The sequence below is a fragment of the Paramisgurnus dabryanus genome, chromosome 10, assembly GCF_030506205.2.
Source record: "Paramisgurnus dabryanus chromosome 10, PD_genome_1.1, whole genome shotgun sequence".
NCBI classification, from domain to species: Eukaryota; Metazoa; Chordata; class Actinopteri; order Cypriniformes; family Cobitidae; genus Paramisgurnus; species Paramisgurnus dabryanus.
In genome coordinates, this window is record NC_133346.1 from 33,616,915 (window position 1) to 33,637,068 (window position 20,154).

The window sequence follows — 20,154 nt, forward strand, 5'->3', positions numbered from 1 at the left end:
TACCAATAGAGACCAACAGGGACCATTACAATGTCCAATAAAACCAATAGAATTCCCATTAAAACCATTACAGCTTTTCAAAGAAACCACTAAATCTATTGGAGTCATAAAGGTTCCTACTGGTGTCCAGTAGATACCACTATAAGTTTTCAAAGGTGTTCTATTGGTCCTTAATGGTATCCAATAGACGATGCATGCCACCAATAGAAGCAAGCAAATTACCAATAGAGACCAACAGGGACCATTACAATGTCCAATAAAACCAATAGAATTCCCATTAAAACCATTACAGATTCTGTAATGGTCGCTATTGTTTTTTTCAGCAGGGTTGCTTTAAACATAAGAATGGCTAATATCACATAACATTGTATTCAGCACAAACTGTGCTAAAATTATATGTAAGTAACATGTGTGTACATGTTTGTATTTTTAAGTAAATGATGTTTATGCGCATTTAGTAAAAAAAAAAAATGTTGCTGAAATAAGGCCAAGGAACACATACTAAAAATAACACCAACAAAAAAGTACTGGATCTTGTAGATTTGGAAATTTGCTACTTAAAGATGTAAAATTGGTAGCACTTTATTTTACAGTACGGTTACTTACCTTGTACATATATGGTAAATAATTTGTACTTACCGACAAATGTGTGGAACTTACTTTTAGGTATCTACATGGTAATTAACTGGTATCATTACTGTACTTACCAGTGGTACATACTTGGTAGTTATTATGTAACTCTAGATAAGTACTGGGTAATAACTGATACATACTTATAATAACTACATTACTGTACTTACAAATGAATGTATAATATAAGTATTTAGTATTTACAGGCAAGTTTATTTATTTATTTATATTGTTAAACGTGAAAGGATTAAAACAATCGGGCCTGACTCAGTATAAAACTGGTTTTCAGCAGGTTCCTGTTCTGCAGAACATAAATACCACACAGACAACAAACTGCAAAACAAAACAACAACCATACAAACACACAAACTAAGAGAGGGAGCATTAGGGAAAGATGGTCACAGATGTACCTGTCCATCAGGTGGCGAGCAAATGTTCTTTAAAATAGTCTCAATGGTGTTATGGTCCTGATGTACTGTGGGATCTCATTCCAGGTTTTGGTGAGCATGTCACATGGTGACTTAGGGCGGAACCAAAATGGAGAGGAGAGGTTCCGCCCGGACCAAATTTTTCAAACACCGGATTACTTCCTGGTTCTCCGTGGCAGCGTAAATCAAGCTAAACTCATTACAGGTGTGCAAATAAGGAAGCGATCACTGACTGGGCGGTCCCTATGATTACTGGGGACTTAAAAGACGGGCTGATGAAGCAGAAAGAAAGTCGATGACGGGCGAGTTACCTTCCGCCTTGGGCAACATAAGAAACACCAGCCTCTGAAGAGTCCGCAGGCCCCGCTGATCCAGTGACCGCTAGGAAGTGGGCGGAAAGAGTGTGGGGCTGGTTCGGGCGAAAGGACGGCGTGGATGTTTTCAGGAAATGTGGAGTTTTAGTTGAGTTCAGTCTGTCAGTGTTGAGTGGGCCGTTTGTTCTTTTGTTGTTGTTGCTCTGCTTTGCAGTTCGATAAGCGCAGGAGTTCGCTGTGAAGTCGATAACGGCTGGGATTTCGTTGCGGGTTCACTCTGGTGTCATCGAAGGAAGAATTGGGCTGAGGCACGCTGGTAACAGAAGGATTTTACAGTTGCTGGATTAAGAGTGAGAAGAAGAGAAAGACACGGGCTGAGTATATGATGCATTGAAGGCTCTTTGAGAAACGAGTTGCTTTGTGAACGTTATTGATGTGTGTGTGCTGTTGTTAGCGGCCGACTCACCGTGAGTGCACTGAGGAGCACAGCAGATGTGGATTTACATGGGGGCGAAGAGGAAAGCACATAAGCCTGCTGAGGTAAACAAAGGAAAAAGTACTGTCAATATTGTGAGTACTTGGCATCTAAATTACTGTGCTATTGTGAAATGCTGTTTCAACATGCATTGTGAGCCTTAGTAGGCGAGACTACGGCCCCACCACGGAAAGACGGTGGGCGAGCCTGGGCATAACAACTCGGAGAGGATTAAAGGGCAGCGTTCGGCTCGGCGTGGCAGTGTTGGATCTCCCCGCTGACAGTATCATCGGCGTGTGGGAAGAACGTACCACAACGCGTCGCCATCATAAAGGTTGGGGAAATATTTATCTACCGACTGAGTGCAATACCGTAAGTCCACCATTCCCGAATCGGGGCCACCATTGAAAGTACTCATTGAATGCATGGAATGTGAATATTGTCTGACGAAACCCAAGAGAGAGAGTGACTAAAACAATTGCCCTGTTACAGAGGTGAAGAGCCCCAGTGTTGAGATTAACCCCTGTGTTACAGCTATAAGCCTACAGTGGGAGAGAGAGAGAGAACCAGAGCCCGTTACTGTGAGAAAGTTACCTGTGTGCGGCCGCTCGTGAGTAGTTTGAGCCCCAGTGTTGAGGTTAACCCTTGTGTTGCCACTGCCAGCCTAAAGCAGGAGAAAGAGAGAGAGCAGCAGAGCCTGCGTGGTTACCAGTGAGTAGTGAGAGCCCCGGTATTGGAACATATAACTGTCTTGGTGTTTCTTTCTGCCTCCAGGAGGAAAGGAGGGCGCCACGGGATCAACAAACCAAGGCGGAAGAGCCTTACCTGCTCGCCTTTCCCCTGTCCCCTCAGTGTCTCGGATCCCAGACACCTGGCCCCATAGGCCCCCTCCCCCTGCTACGTATCACGGCCCACCTGGAGGGCAGAACAGAGGCCTTTAGTTTTAACCTTCCCCTTTTTCCCATCCCTATACCTCTTTTTAAATAATATAAATAAAGCTATATTTTTATACTTTATTTTACTTGTGTTGTCTCGTCATTGTGTTGCCTTTGGGACCTCCTTGAGGTGGAAACTAAGAAGGGGCGTGGCTTGCTTACATTAGTGGCCAGCCCCGACCTGTGACAAGCACATGAAAAAAAGATCTCTGTCCATAACTGTTCCTAAAAGCCGGTAAAGGCAAACGTCCATTTGTGACAATTTGTTCAGACCTTGAGCTGGATTTTGGAACCAACGCAGTAAGTGCTGCTGAAGTGAATCCATTTAAAATTTGAGTTTATCCTGTGGCTTATTTTATAGTTCTGAAATTTCAAAGCATTAGACAGGGATAATGCAGAACAATGATGAGTCAAGCCTGGTAGCTTGTTGTGGATCTTATGAGCTCTATTATAGAGTCTTATTACTGGTTCTTATTACTGGATCTGTCACTTAAGTATGATGTAAATATGTCTATTGCAGAGGAGGACAAATGAAAAGATAAAAGCTTATTTAACAATATTTGATGGTTAACTGTATCAAAAGCTTTTCGAAAATCTATATATATATTAGGGGTGTGCAAAAAAATTGATTCACATTTGAATCGCGATTCAAGCTTTGCCGATTCTGAATCGATTCATAGAATTCCAAAAATTGATTCATAAATTTTTTTTGTAATGCCGTTTTACTATTGTCCTGAAATGAGTTTATCTCAGTATTCCCATAGATGACGCCGCGTCGTATTCACTCTGACGCCTGCACACTCGTCACAGTGTTTCCCACACATTGACTTTACTTGGGTGCTGTGCTTAGTTATATTAACAAGTGCCCAAGTATTTCTGGCGTCAAATTTAGTCTTTTTCGTTTTTCTGTGATGATGACACTCTTTAATAATGACATTTTGTGTGCGACATGATGAGCTCGGTGTCCGTTCACGTGCTCTGTTTCGCAATGAATTGGGATGCGACGCGAACAAGCTCGTGTCACATTATCCTTCATGTTTCTGAACTTGAGCAGAGTTTTACCATTAGAGGACTTCACGGAGCACCCGCGGACCGTATGGTTCCGGGTTTGTATTTGAAATGGTCAGCCAGGTCCGGGTCAGTCAAAGTTAAATTACTTCGGATCCCGAGTCTGATTAGTGAGTAAAACCCGAGTCGATCGGAGAATGACCGTGAGCGCTACCGCGCTAAAGCTCGCGTGCAGTTTCAGCGTGCCGACGGTTTCTATGGCGATAACTGGCTCTTTTCTAACATTAGTAATAAACCATCTTTTCCAAAATCTATTGCACTGAACGAGCAAAGCTCAAGCTGACTCAAGATTTACAAAACGCAAAGCTGTAATGTAAAGTCCCCTGTCACTGGGACAGCAAGTAGACTTTTGAATCTGAAATAATGAGTGGATTTAGCTTTTTTTTAATTGGCAAGAGAGAAATAGAGAGGGACTTTCCTTGCTTCTGCTCTATCTAATAGACATAATAACCATTATAACACCAGTAACATTTATAATCTATAGACCTGCACTGTCTATCATTCATATTATATTATTTATATTTAATAGAGTTTGATAAAAGGGTTCATCTAATTGCTTCATATCAGTTTTTATTTTTGCATAAAGACATAAAGTAATATCAAACTACATTTAATTTGTTGTGTTTTTTTTCTTTAAAATTGTATATCTCCTACATTCAGTCACATAGGAAGAAGTAAACTACATTTACATACTGTGAATATTTTTTTAAAATCAAGAATCGTTTTTGAATCGAAAATCGATTTTGAATCGAATCTTGAGCCCAAGAATCGGAATCGGATCGAATCGTGAAATTTTCTGAATCGTGCACCCCTAATATATATCACTCCAGTGACTTGACCCTTGTTTAGAAATGCATGTATCTGCTCAGTAAAAATCAGCAGAGCAGACAAAGTTTACAGTGCGGGTCGAAAGCCAATGAGCAGGTTATTGTTTTCGAAGTAGTTGATTGATTGATTATATAATGTTTTTTCAAGTTTTTTCGAGCATCACTTTGAGCAGCGCAGAGTAAGTCTGATCTCCTGTTTTAATGTTACAACAAATGCACAACTTTGACACAAACAAGGACAACTTGACTGCTGTTAGAGAATGTTTCCCAGATAATCAGCATCACTTTTTCACGAGTGTCTGTAACTTAGCAAACAGTTTACAGCCTGTTCACTGGCAACACCTGCTCAGAACACGTAAGTTAGTTTAAGCCTCGTTAAATTTTCGTTATCACACGATGACTGACATTTTGTCACATAAAATATCTCTCTCCAAACAGGCTTAATAATTTTATAAGCAACTGCTTTGCAACCAAAGTAAGCTTTAGCTTACCTAAAACTAGGGAACTGTTGACTTTAAGATCTTTTAAATAATAATTATTACACTTGGTATTTCATGTTGTTTTGCAGTCATTTAATTTTAATTTTAGATTTCAGCGTTTGCTTATTTACAGCGAACCATTTTCTTTTTTTTTGACCACAGAGGGCTGATGGTCTATGAAATTTCCCGGTAGATTTTTGGGTCCCACTCCGCCCCTGATTCGAATGATCTCAGAAATTATCAAAACGTTCTATCTTTATGGATTCAGTTATAGAAAAATATAAAATAAACACACTATTACAACAAATACTCAAAATACACGGAAATACATTATGCTTGTCCCTATTAGACCACGAGTGTTTGCGCTGACAAATTCTACCCATAAACCTTTAGGAAGAGACTGACAATGGAAGTCCAAAAAGCTCGGCCGTCATGTGATTCATGGAGACTTCAGTTAGTTCCTGGAAGCTCATAGTGAGCCATTGAAATACATTGAGTTAGAGGCAAAGAGCTGTGATTTTTCTTAATTAATAGTCAAGAAATGCATTGATTTACAATATTTATATATCACACTAATATGTGCAAGTAGTATTTTTTATAAAATTCTATCAACAATGTTTTTTGACAAATAAAATCCACTAATAAGAGATCACTTAAACTAAGGCCTATTCCTGGTTTAAGCTAATCCCTGTCCAGGAAACTACCCCATAATGTTTATGCATGTTTATCTGCATTAAGAAAACGAAATTGACCATTAAAAGGCTGTTCGTGGTTTATTATGTGTTGCTAACATTATCCACGAAGACCGTTTCTCAATCAGAAGGCTATAGCCGGAGGTCGCATTTCTAGGTCTTATTTCAGAATATTAACATTAAAATTAACTTTAAAATATTGATTATTATTTTTAGTTAATCGTAAATTGTTGTAATATGCATATTATGACTTGCGAATGTAATGCTCAGTTAACTTAACTAATAAACCAGGCTTGATAATGTATGCAGCAGCCTTTCTATTAAACCTCCGGAAGATACAGCCTTCAGATTAAGAAACGCTCTGATTCTACCGCTATTCATTTAACCGTAACTCCTGAAGCATTTGCGCTATGAAAAAGTTTGAATTGTTCCTAAAAGAAGACAATTGCGCTTTTTGGCAATATATGGTTTATTACGGTACTTTCTTGCATTCCGTCCGCCAATCACTGCTGTTTGTTGAGAGCTGTAGGTTCGAGTGCATTGCAGCAGAGAGCATTATTAAAGTCAAAGGAGTAAAAGCGCTTTGAGCAGTGAGGTAAACAAAATCCTCCAAAGTGAAAACTGTGTAACACTAAAGTTGACTCGCTGTTGGTGGCTCATGACCCGACGGCCCGATTGTTTAAATTGATTTTCAATAAAGTTGATTTTTTTCCGCTTCTGGGTCCTCTGTTTCAGAACCTGGCAAATACTCAGATAAGCCACGGGCCAGTTGGTTAAATTAACCCAGAAAAGATTTTTGCTTACACAAAACTAAGTTTAAGGTTTGTTTCTTGCCTGGCCCACAGTATACATTCAGACAACAATACCTGTAATATAGCTAATGGCACGATTTGCGTGGATTATGACAAAGTGCGGACGCCGGTTTCTTTTTTAGAGACCCACCCATCTTTCTGCCTCCGCCACTGATTAGTTCTTCAGCGTTTTACATTACTATTTTATTTTCTGCGGACAGCGCTTTTCGAGAATGAACGGAGGTAAGAAATTTAAGACTTGGGTAAATTAAATTTAAGAACTATGATAAAAATCTGGCCGTTTTTAAGACTTTTTAAGGCCTTAAATTTAACATTCTGAATTTTAGACTTTATAAGACTTTTTAAGACCCCGCGGGAACCCTGACATTCAAAGAACACAAAATATTAGTTAAATCATTTAGTGAAATTTCAGAGAAAGAAAATTGCTGAAATACTGCTGGTATTGATGGGAGAAGTAGAGGAACGGTAAATCTAGAGAATAATTATTGTAAAGATGCAATAGAATACTTATTGAAAGAGTTCGCAATTTTATCATGATCAGTAAAAAGAGTACCATCTATAGATATTTGTAAACTGTTGTTATTTTTTATTTTGTTTTCACCAGTTGTAGATTTAATTGTTTGCCATAATGTTCTTGGATTGGATACCGCTAGATTAATTAGATTTTCAAAATAGAACTGTTTGGATTTGCACAATTCAAAATTACACTTGTTTCTATATTGTTTAAAATTAAGCTTAGCCAAAGGTGTTATTAGTGATCTATAGGCTTTAAGAGAGGATGCCTTCTTTTTTAAAAGCTGTAAAATTTCAGGAGTTACCCAAGGTACTTTATTTTGCCTAATATGTATTTTACAGGAAGTAGTAAATTTTTGCCGTATTATCTTAAGTCTTCTATGGAAATTTGACAGAACAATATCAGGATTTTGCAAAGACATCTCACTACTCATATCAATATCAGCAAATTAAGCATTAAATTGAGACAGTTTTGAGTTTGGTACTTTTTTAGTATAGTTATTTTTATGACATCTTGGCTGTTTAAAACATTTCCTAATGACATAAATAAGTGAATGATCTGAAACTGCTGTATTGATTACTCCAGATATACCATAATTAAAAGGTTTATTAGTAAATATAAGGTTCAGAATAGAATTTCGTGTTTGACCAAATCTGGTGGGATCTTTAATTAGTTGATGAAGACCATATTTTATCGTGGTTGTTTTTAGAGGTTAAGATTAATTATCAATCCAGTTCAAATTGATGTCACCAAGAATAACAAGCTCCTTAGTTTTAACCGATTGTATTAAGTCAGAAAGCTACATTAAGTATGCTGTTGGACTAAAATTTGGAGGCTTGTAAGTGACAATAATAGTAACTGAAAAATGATTTGTAAAGTGAACAACTAATTGAAGTGACTCTATATCAGTTAAAAGTTTTACTGTAGAATGAGCATATTTTTTTATGTACATAGAAAGCAAAACCACCACCAATTTTATCAGTCCTCTCTCTGCGATATAATGAATAATTTTCGATTACAAGAAAGGAATCTGGTATAACAGGGGTCAGCCACGATTCAGATATTGCCATGACATGAGCCTTAGTTTGAGCAAGCATGGTTTTAAATTCATCCATCTTTGGGACAAGGCTTCTCATATTTAGATGACAAATTTTGAAACCTCTAATTCTACCAAGCTGTCATAAAGTAACTGGATTTTTCCTTGGACGTGATGATATTTTTTGTGCTTTAACAGATTTAAAATTTAAATTTAGGGTAAATGACAGGTATTTAAAGTGTACATATATGATAACTAATATCAAAGACTACTGTACTTACAAATTGTATATACACAATAAGTGTGTACTAGTGAATGTACCCAGTAGTTTTTCATATGATAGTCCAGGGTTTATACAGAAATCCTTAAGTTAAATTTACTACTTTTTACTACCTTTTTTACTACCTTCAGAATATTTTTTAAAACCATCACGACACTGAATTGCAAGTGTTAATCAGCGACCTTTCTATTATTTACACAGATTTTGACATATATAACATACAAAAAAGAATTAAAGTGAAAAAAATTCTTCTGACTGAAATATTTTTCAGACCAAGTCATATTCCTTTACCTAACACTTTATGTAGGTGAGACCAATAGCATTTTAAGGGGAGATTTTTTTGCCATAAATTCCATATTGAAGTCTCATGTGGCATATAGGTAGCTGTAGTTTGCAGGGCATTTCAGATTAAAGCGAAACATAAATAACTCACTATACTGTATAAAAAGAAAACATGAATATCACCACCTTTAATGAATCTTTTATTAATTATTTATTAATTGTAAATGTATTTATTTTAGCATTTACTAATAATTTTTTAATCAAAGTTGAAACTGTTAACATTAGTGAATGCACCATGAACCACGGTCAATTACTGTAATGACATAAACAAGAATTAATTAATGATTATATACTCTATATTTTTCATTGTTTGTTTATGTTATATAATGCATTTACTAATGTGAACAAATACAACTTTTTCATATCATATTATTCAGTAAACATAAACAAATAATCCAGGGTCTGTTCTGTTCACACAACAGCTTACAGTCACAGCTCTAATACAGAAACGTTATGTATGAACGAGTAACTCGAGTCAAACTCGTGTAGAAATCGCACAGGATGTCTGTAACCATCGTGACAGTTGTTAATTGAATGACTGTACATTTATCAACAAATTATTATGTTACAATAGAGGCAGCGCTGATGTGCTAGTTTATGCGCAATGTTTCTGCTGTTTACTTTCTCCTAACGCCGGTTTCACACCGCATGCGTGAGCAGCGCGTAAGCAGCGCGTGTTTTTTTCGGCGCCCATGTTAACAAGTTAAAGCATGTACACCGCACGCGTGAGCAGCGCGTGCCTGCGTGGCAGGAGCGTTGCTGAAGCAGCAGTGCTGCTATCGTTTCGGCGTCGGCTCTATTTTTGCTGCGCTGCTCACGCTCAATTAAAGTGACAGGGCATTGTTTATAGTTTAAATGGTCGTAAAAGGGTAATTTTACAATAAAATCAAAAATGTGAAGCTAAGTGTGTTTGAAACAGTCATGACTTTGAGCAATTTAAAAGAAAGCAATGAAATATTAACACACTGTTGCCAGAAGACTGTGTTCATTCACTTTCTGCCCAGCAAATGAGTCCTCATCTATCTTAATAATCTTCAGAGAAATAGATTCATCTATAAATTTAAATCTTATGCTTAAACTGTTGAAGGGAAACACGATCGACTGCTATATGCTGTCAATCACTGAGTGAATTCTTTATTTTATCGTAAAACTTCAGAGAAACAGATTTTATAATGTGCCATGGGCTTTTTATGTCTATAATTGTGTATTGTGTCTATATCTGTCATTACATGGACCAGAACAGCACGAAAACAATGTGGATTAAACAAATCACAGTTATATAAATTACACTGACCTTCAAAAAGCGTCTTAAAGAGGTTTTGCTCATAAATGCATGTAAAATAAAGTAATGTGAACTTGAGATTTTTATACTGTTATTTAAACTGCACAGTATGCGCTGCAAATGCAGCCGGTGTGAAAGCACAATGGCCACGCGCAGCAAACGCTCTCCTCACGCGCTGCTCACGCTACGCATACGCGTTGCTCACGCATGCGGTGTGAAACAGGCCTAAATGGTCGTGTTTATATGAGGATATTTGCAAAGACGGGATTTTTGAGGCATATGTGTTATTTAAGGCCAATAAAGCGGCAAAAATACGTACAACACAAGCTCAATGAGAAACGAATGCGCGGCTAGCGTGCTCCTCTGACACAGAAACAGCGGACGCACTGTTGTTTGTGTTTGAATGGCTTAAAATCACTTGTTTTTAAACTGCTGTGCTTAAATATATGTACAAATGTTACGTTTTTATGCCCACACGCAAATGCAACTGCAAGAACCGACAGGTGGATGACATCAAAGTCCCGCGAGAGCATTTCGGAAGCAGTCTCCTATTATGATTCCTCGAATCGCTCTCACAGGATTTGGATGTCATCTGCCTTTTGGTTGTTGTGGCGCCACATGAAGTTACCCACGAGTTAAACAAACCCGTTGTACCAGCCACTGGTTATATCAGCATAGCATTAAAAAGCGTGCCGCGGATGATCAGTAACGTGAGAAATCATTTACCCCCAAAATAGAGGACCCCTTACGTTAGTCATACTGTGCAAAGACACGCAATTACCTGTTTTCTTAGCCCACGAACTGAAAGGCTTGCCAATCTTCATCATTTCGCTAAGCCAAGTCAATCGTCTTTTACACCTTTATCGATCTTCAAAACATCGGAGCCTTCCTGCATTATAAGTTTGACCACGCTAGCTGAAATAAAGTTTTACCTCAGCTTAACGTGATACAGTCAGAAAACCCGGAGTGGATCCGGTCCGTAGTGATAACGCTTACAGCGGAGAGAGGAACGTGATTTGGCTCCACTCCAGGCTTTGATCACATCCCAGAGATGAAAGATCTTTGATTATTTGCCCAGATATGCAGGTGATTTGAACTAATTTCCAGGCATCATAACATTACAAAAGGCAATCGAAAATTTACTACCTCGTCAGAAGACGCTTACTACTTTTTACTAATTACCTTAATTTTACCTTAATTTGGCATAATTTAATTTACTACCTTTTACTACTTTTTACAACCCCGCGGAAACCCTGTAGTCAATGGTTGGGTTTGCCTCACAGTGACATGTATATGATGCTATATCCTAGGTGGAAGGTCCTATGTAATAACTGTGTAAAAAACAACACTTTATTTTACAGTCCTGTTTCCATGCAGTTACCACCCAGATAGCACACGTACGTCTCAGATACGTATCTGCGAGGTAATCACTCAGATTTCCATTCCGTCTGGAAAACGTATTATAAAGGTTGTTTGCCCATATGAATTACGTATCTGAGACGTACGAGCCCAGCCGTTTTGAAGACGCTTTTAAGATCTTTTCAAGACGCTTGATATTTAGAATGATGGTTAGCAGATCTTTCTAAGATGTTTTTAAGATCTTTCGAAGATGTTTTTAAGATCTTTCGAAGATGTTTCCAATATCTTTCTAAAAATCTTTCTAAGATCTTTCCAAGATGTTTCTAAGAGCTTTGAACAAATTCTGTGATATCTTTTACAGATGCTTCTGATAGCTTTAAACTACAGCGAGCAGCTCTTTCACAGTTGTTTGTAAGATTTAAAGATCATTCATTAACACAATAACTTGCTCTAAACTACAGTTACACATTTATTTACACAAATCTAATTACCAAATAACAATTAAAACAGTATTGTCAATAAAACAGGCAGTTTAATGCATAAAATACATTTATTAAAATTGGACAAAGAAAAGCATTCATAAGATGCATATTTACATGAGAGTATGCAAAAACAGCAGCGTTTTCTTATTTATGTAACATACAAACGAAAAAATAATAATCAAACGCTCTTGCGGCAAAATAAAATCTTGGATGGATTTTCTGCCTCTGCTCCAGGTAGACGGAAGGACGATTCTTCATAACTGAAGCTGCATTCTAAAAGAAAAGAAAAATAAGCTATAATGTCATATTTCTCTATTTCTTCGGTATAACACTGATTAGGATGTTAGACAACGATAAAATCACCCGAAAGTGTATTTATGGGTACTCGTACTACAACATGCACATGAAATGGAAAGAAATAGAAAGGTTGTGAAAGACACCTGTTCTGGCGATTTAAGGAAACATTTGCTTAAGGTAAAGGTACGTAGTAATTCTACATACAGTGTGGGAACAGTTAACTAGAAATTGCGTTGATAATTGGCAATGTGTAGCTCAACATTTCGCGAACGTATATGTAGTTAATGTAGTTGTTGATCGTTGATTTAACTGATGTTTGAGCCTCGTGTAGGCTAAGTTTCTAAAGCTATATTAAAAGCAATAGGTATGTTTACGTTCAGTATGACTAATATTTGTTGACAGTGATATTTCTACTTCTGTATTCTCTTATGTAAACTTAATCTACTCAGTTGTACATGACTTATGCTACAATGACAGTTCCACCAATGTATATTGTACAACATTTGAACATACCTACAACATGTTAAGTATTAAACTTGCTTGTGTTTCCTCTTGCTTCAGTTCAGTTCAGCTATAGCCTACGTTGCTGGTGAACACTGAGCAGATTCTTCATGTCGTTTTCTTGTGCAGCTGCTCACCTAAAACAGATACAGTACATTTGAAGTAATGTGTAAACACAAATGAAGCCCTGTAATATTGTTTTTGTTTACAATAATTGGTAATAAGTTTGACCGATATAATGGTTCTTACCATAAACCCTCTGCCTGTTAACTTTTTTCCGAGCCTGTCTAGATCTTCAATAGATTTTGGATAAAAGACACCATCCTCTTCTATGCTCTCCACCTGCATTTGGGGTAACAAGAGACGGGACCAATTACGTCAGGTAAGATTGGTGTCTTCAGCTGAAATATCAAAGATAATTTAATTAATAGTGAGCTTTTATACTATTTTATAGGCAAGGCAAGGCAAGGAAAGTTTATTTGTATAGCACATTTCATACACAGAGGTCATTCAAAGTGCTTTACATTGAAATAAGAAAACAAAAAATCATAGATACATGAATTTAAAATATCAATTAAAATAAAATAAATGTGATTTTAATAAAAATTGTTTAAAGTGTGAGAAAGAATAAAACATTTAAATTGATATTAAGCATATGTGTACATTGATTTGTTCAACCGATTCTCATTAAGTGTGTATAAATAGCACGTAGTGTAAAAAGTCATGCAATACCACAAATTCCAGTTTTGCGTGCATATGATAGGCCAGTCCTTCCTTCCTGTTCACTTAATATGGCTCATCTTTTCATGTCATTTTATGTATTGGATTTTACATTTTTTGTTCTGTTTTACCATTGTCACTTGGGTTTGGGGTTAGATTTGGCATCTGCTTTATGATGTCATTTAATATATAGGTTTCTTAATGTTTTTGTCTATTTTTAAACCATGGGTTTGGGCTTAAAATTGGGGTTTGGGTTAGGATCGACAATGGTAAAAAAAAAACAGGAAAAAAAGAGAAACCAATACATAAAACGAAAAGATGCGCCATATTAAGTGAATAGGAAGGACTGGCTTATCATATGCATGGTAAAATGGAATTTGGTGTATGTATTGCATGACTTGCATGCGATTTATACGTAAATCATGGGATGGATTTGTAACAGTACTCAAGACTGTAGATTTAATTTGAGGTTTTGAATGTCAGATGAACCATCAGACCTGCATCTGCCTTGGACATGTTACAATTTGCATTTTTTGCATTTACATGTTAATATTCTGCATTTGTCCTTGCTGGTCACCCCATTATTAAATGTCATGAATAATGTGTTTCTGTTTATAATGCTCTTTCACCATGCTTGGTAGGTGGATCAACACTCCAACCGTCTGCATGAGGATGGTGATGGATGATGGATGATGATGATGCATGGTCTTGATGATGGATGCCCACTGAAGATGGGAATAGGGGATCAGGTCATTTCAATTTGTTATACTGTATTAAAAAACAAACACTCTAATGCTGCATGCAAACTGCCAGTGACTAGCAACGACGGAGCAATGCAATCTCATTAATTTCAGTGGAAGCTTGGCGACTTCCAGCAACACGAGTTACATTGACTTTAAACAACAGGAAGTGGGCATGTCCAGCTACATGACAACTTTGAGAACATTTTTGCAAATGACAAGAGACTTTTGGGAGTGACTAATTACAGAGAGGATGGTTACTCATTTGTTTATAGTTGTTAATGTGACATAAGTAACGGCTCCAAATTATAAAGAGACTGGTAACAAACAGTGACAAGGTCGCCGGCGGTGTGCATGCAGCACTGTATGTTGCAAATATGTTTTAGCACCCAATTACCAAGCAGTGCGGCTTTTTAAGGACATTTGGTTATTTTTTAATCAAGTGGAAGATAACAATCCTTAAATGAGCAGTCTACAACTATACTTGTTATTATGAAAATTGAGGCCAGATTTTTGCTAACTTACTGTGTTCTTTCTTGATGGTCAGCCAAGGTTCTCGAGACAAAAGATCTGTTTTGTATGGATTAGAGTTAGACATTAACATGTCATATGTAACAATGTAATAGCAAGTGTTATGTTGTCTTTAACTCTTTCCCCGCCATTGACGAGATATCTCGTCAATTAAGAGAAAACGCTTCCCCGCCAATGACGAGATTTTCCGTCTTTCCGCAATACCGCTTTTATCCACCAGGTGGCGCCCTTCCGCAACTTTTTAAAACCGGAAGTATTGCCCTATGGCAAGCTGCTGCATGTCCGTGTCTGTTTTAAAGATCGCACTGAATGGGATCTCTATGAAAAGTCCGTCATAAAAATGGAATTATCATTGCTTTATGCTCAAAATATGGTGTTTTTGCAAAAACCTACCCATATTCAAAAGCTGATTGCAAAAGAACCACTAAAGGTAGGATGAAACGGTTTTTTTGTTTTAAAGCAGAGGGTCTGTTCTTTCATTTGGTATATTGTATGTTTATATATTTAAAGAAGAACATTTTCTGGAAGGCATTAAACTTTGGTGAAAATCATGAAAAACGCTGGCGCTGGCTGGCAACTTTTTTTAAAAACGCTGGCGGTGAAAGAGTTAAAAATGCTTTGAAAAGAAAAAAAATTATATTAGTTTTCCCAATATGCTAAAAATATGCTTTTTTACCTTGCGTGTAAGGTGGATTAAAACTCCATCCATCTGCATGATGATCTGCCTTAGAGACACTCACCGGAGCTGGAAATTGGAATAAGGTAAGTTGCACAACCCATTAAACCTCTGTGGGGGCAAGTTTTCTTGTAGCATTCTTAGACTGGTAATATGTGTGTAAGAACTTTAACATGAAAGAAATAGTTCAACTAAAAAAGGTCAACCATGAATGGTAGTAGGATATGAGTTTTAAGCAAACGTCTTATTTGTTTTGTCTGGGAGAAATTCTTTCTGAAGAATATGTTTATTGCTATAGATATGCAGAGTACTGATTTCGAAATAAGCTCAAAATATTAATGTTTCTGTTTTGTAGGTAACAACGAATTTGCATTCGTCCTTACCGGTCACCCTAGGGTCTCAAGTGCTCTATGGATTAAACAGAAAGAGTGTTATTTTGTCTTTAAATGCCATGGATAATGTTTTTCTGTTTTCTTGTATGTATACTCTTTAACTTGCCCACTGGAGCTGGTAATGGTAGCAAACACACATTGCGGAGATGTCTGTACGAGGTAATTATTCCGATTTCCATTTCATCTGAAAAACAGTTAATCTGAAAAATGTTATGCTCATATGAATGCTCATATGAATTGTATAGACATCCGTGTCAGATGTTCGACAGACATGCACTTTATTCATAGCCGACATTGATTTTATGTTATTTATGTTAATACAAATATTAAACTCAAAGTGATGATTTAAATAATCCCAAATCTTTTCTACTCAGAATGAAATCACAGAGTTGTTAAATGATTTATCAATTTATTAACTGTCAATAAATTCATTTGTTTAAAATGTCAAACAACAAAAAGAACATATTAAAAAACATATTAAAAAACATGACTTAAAACATAAAACTGATTAAGAGGACATTCTTGAAGGGGCCAAACGGAGAAAATCCTTAATGCTTTTCTCCGCCTCTGCTTCAGAAGGGGATGGAAGCCCAGTATTTCTCATAGCTGCAGCTGCATGTTAAAAGATAAGAACTAAGGTTAATAGGAAATACATACAGTTAAGATCTCTCTCTCTCTCTCTCTCTCTCAATTTTCAATTTAAAGAACTTTATTGACATGATTGTGTCACTTACAATATTACTAAAGCATTATACATTAAACCAGAAACATACAATAACACAATAGTAACAAACATTAAGGTGCAATTAAGCTAAGGTCTGTCTCTGTAAAATTATTAGTATACCGAATGACGTAAAGCCCTAAATACCCCGGTACAGCAGGTGGCAGTATGCATCTAAACAAATTTAGACATTAGACTATTGTGCACGTTTAACTACACGTGATTTTCGCGCTGTGGAAGGCACCTGAGCGGGGAAGGATGTGTGTATGTATTTTATTTTATTTCGTTACATATTAACTTCATAAAAACTTAACCAGCGTCGAATATAAAAAATCTAATTCTGAGATTAGAACATCAAAGTTTGATTTCACCCAATAATTTCAGTATGATTTTAATATCTGACATGGTCTTTCTCAGTTAAAGATATCAATGATATAAGTTATTTTCTCAGAATATTCTTTATAGTATGTAGGAGAATCTAAAAAAGTTAATTTTTTGCGGTTTTAGCACACATTATTAGTCACATTAGCCCTGATGATACACGCACTGGCACGTGTCAACTACACGTGTTTTTCGCGCTGTGGCATTGTCAAGGGGAAAAGGTAAGCTTAGTCGCATTTTCATTTAGTATTGGCTGTATGTGTGGGGCTGAAACGATTACTCGATAACGTCAAAAATAAAAAATTGTCGACAATATCTTGGTTGTCAAGTTTGATTTCACTTCACGTAATGTAGTGTGAGCGCCTGCAATGTCGTAATTTGACACGCTGCGCTGTGGCTGCGACAATGTAGCGCTAGAGCAGTTTCTTTAAGTGGGATTTTTCCATACAATAAATGAATAAAAACATGAACAGTAAACATTTCCTTTGTAATTGCTTTTATTTGAAACAAAAAACTATAATTTATTAGTTTTGATAGAAGCGTAGAAGACAGCTGCTGTCTTTTTCTACGCACTGCTCTTCTGTTATGCACTGCAGCCGCTATATGCGTGCCAACTCATTTTATTAATTCCATATATACTATTTAATATGCTTAACTTGCTGAAATCTTTAAAGTGGAAGCTTGTGCGTAGCTTTGTTACATTAAATTGAAACTTTGTTGATGTTGTTATTGTTATGCGTGTTCTGGTTATTTGCGCATGATTAAACATGAGTCTTTATGGCAAGAAAAAAGCTTTTTTGCGGGTTTTTTTTAAAGTGGGATTGGGGTGCGCAGGAAAAAAGTTTGGGAACCGCTGCGCTAGAGTGTAATGCAGAAAACACCCCAGCACAATAGGAGCCGGTGAGAGGTACAGTGTTCTCCAGCTGGAGCTACGTTAACCAGCGGTTAATCTCATTATGTGCCAATCATAAACTAATGAAGAGAACAACTTGACATGTTTTTACTTAATGTATTAATAAACAATGAATTGAGTTCATTTGTTGGGTCATGATGACACTTCATTAGTTTATGATTAGTGCTTTAACTCAGCATTACTTCATATTTAAGTAAAAATTCATTTAGATTAGTTCATTATGGTTCATGGACCCTTATTTTAAAATGTTACCAATATAATTACAGTAATGTTTTTTATATTTAATAGAATAAAGCCTGATTGAGTTTAGGAGTCAGGATAGTGATAATAAATAGTGTTATTATACTAACACTTTTAGGTCTTATATAGTCTGTTTTAAAAAAAAGAAGCTATCTACGGCTGACAAGAGATGTTTTTTAAAAAAAAAAGTTTGTAATGCTGGTTAGTTTTTTTAAATGTATTTTTCTATTGAAAGAGAACAGAATATTTAAACAATGCTTATTACACGGCTCTCTGGAATGCTTGATTCTGATTGGTCAGTTGAGACATTTGCAGGTTCGTTCTTTTCAAATAATAACCGCTCCAAAGTAATAATGCATAGCTGGTACTACTTGTACGAGTGAAATCGTGTAATAAGCGGGATAATGTACAGGCAGCCGGTAGTTATCGCGAAAATAAGCCCCTTCAGTGTGATACAAGACCCTCCGCTTCGCGTCGGGTCCTGATCACACTGTCGGGGCTTATTTCCCGATAACTACCGGCTGCCTCTACATTATCCCTTAAGAGAGCATTTGTGTGTAATTTGAGTTGGACAGAAATCCGAAACTAAAGAGAATGATTTGCTCAAAGTTTATTAAAACAACAATTTTAAACACTGAAGTCATTTTTTTTTATTAGTTAGAATTTGTATAACTTAATGTTGTAACTAATTGAAAAAGCTGAATAATCGCTCAAAACGTACTGATTAGTCGTTGAAATAATCGATGAATCGTTCTAATCTCCATCTGAAAGCAGGTGATGGCGATTTACTACTAGACCAGCATTACTGACGAGATGCGCATGACAACTTCAAACCCTTGTGTGGAACCATTTTTAACATGATGGTTTAAACTGCAAGTCATAAGCCTATGTGCAAAGGACAGTGTACTGTACTGTATTGACAGTTACATTTTTCAAATTATTGCATATGTATAATACATTTTGAACCTACCTATTAGCAGTTCTTTAATTCTGGTTTGTCTAATCCCACGTTTGTCTCCCCTTCCACACCAGTTTAACTGTGTCGTGAGAACTGGGCCAAAGACTTTGGAGCAGATTCTCCATATTGTTTTTTTCATTGTGTGCCCTCCACGAACAGATAATTTGTTTACCTTAATACATTAAAGGTAATTTCAAAACATTACCAACAAACACAAACAACATACTAGATACTTTTTAACTTTTAATTTCATTACAATAGTAATGAGTTTTATAGTAATTTACATTAGTATGTAATACAATAGAAACTATCAGTAATGCTCACCATTTTTTCCATCACCTCTCTTTCAGATAATTGTTCCTCCAGCCTGTCCAGTTCTCCCATGGATGTGAGAGGAAAGACATTTTCTTCACTTTCCATGGACATGGGTGCTATGAGCTGTCTATTTCCTGCAAGGGACTGGACTACTGAAGTCTGGTGATTGATTTTAATTCCAGTTCACCTATTGCCACCAATATTGCCCTCTCAACAGCTGTAATTGCAGTAAGTTTAAAATGTTTTGGAAGACAATGAAATGTATCATTTTCTAAATGCAACAGTTCAATTTAACTTACGTGTACATTGTTCAGAGACAGAACTCCACCGACATGCCTGTCTCATACTACAAGCACCTGCAAGCACAAACACTTGAATTATTTGGTTTTAGTCTTTTATTCTTTATTATGGTGTCCATCTGCTAATGTTTTTTTTTATGCGAAAATTTATGTTACAGTTATGTACATTTTTTTACATTGAGATGTCAAAAAGTGTCCCAGTCAACATGAATTAACCTATTTTTAGAATGTACGTTTTTTCGTTTTTGTTATGCATGTTAATGCTTGTGTAGGGTGTGCCACAGGCCTGACTTGTGTGAATTGTGGTATGGCATGTTGGGATGCAAAAATACAGTTAATGTCACGGTGATCCGTGTCATGTTTTGTTTGTCTCTCCGATTACGTCACCTGGACATTCACGGACTGATTCATCACACCTGTTCCCGGTTAAGTGTTGTGTATTTATACTGCTGTCTGTTTCTCACCTGTCGCCGGATCATTGTCGTAACTTTCTTGTCTGTTCCTGTTGGTTTCTG

General features: G+C 36.6%; 1 protein-coding gene across 1 annotated transcript in view; it reads left to right on the forward strand.

Annotated features, from left to right (window-relative positions):
* The first annotated feature begins 19,523 nt into the window (after nucleotides 1-19,523).
* The window catches only part of LOC135718191 (uncharacterized), a 51,650-nt gene continuing 51,019 nt past the window's right edge, over nucleotides 19,524-20,154 (forward strand). The window contains exon 1 of the mRNA XM_073816107.1: nucleotides 19,524-19,568. The gene's annotated coding sequence lies outside the window, so the exon portion shown is untranslated. The remainder of the gene's footprint in view (nucleotides 19,569-20,154) is intronic.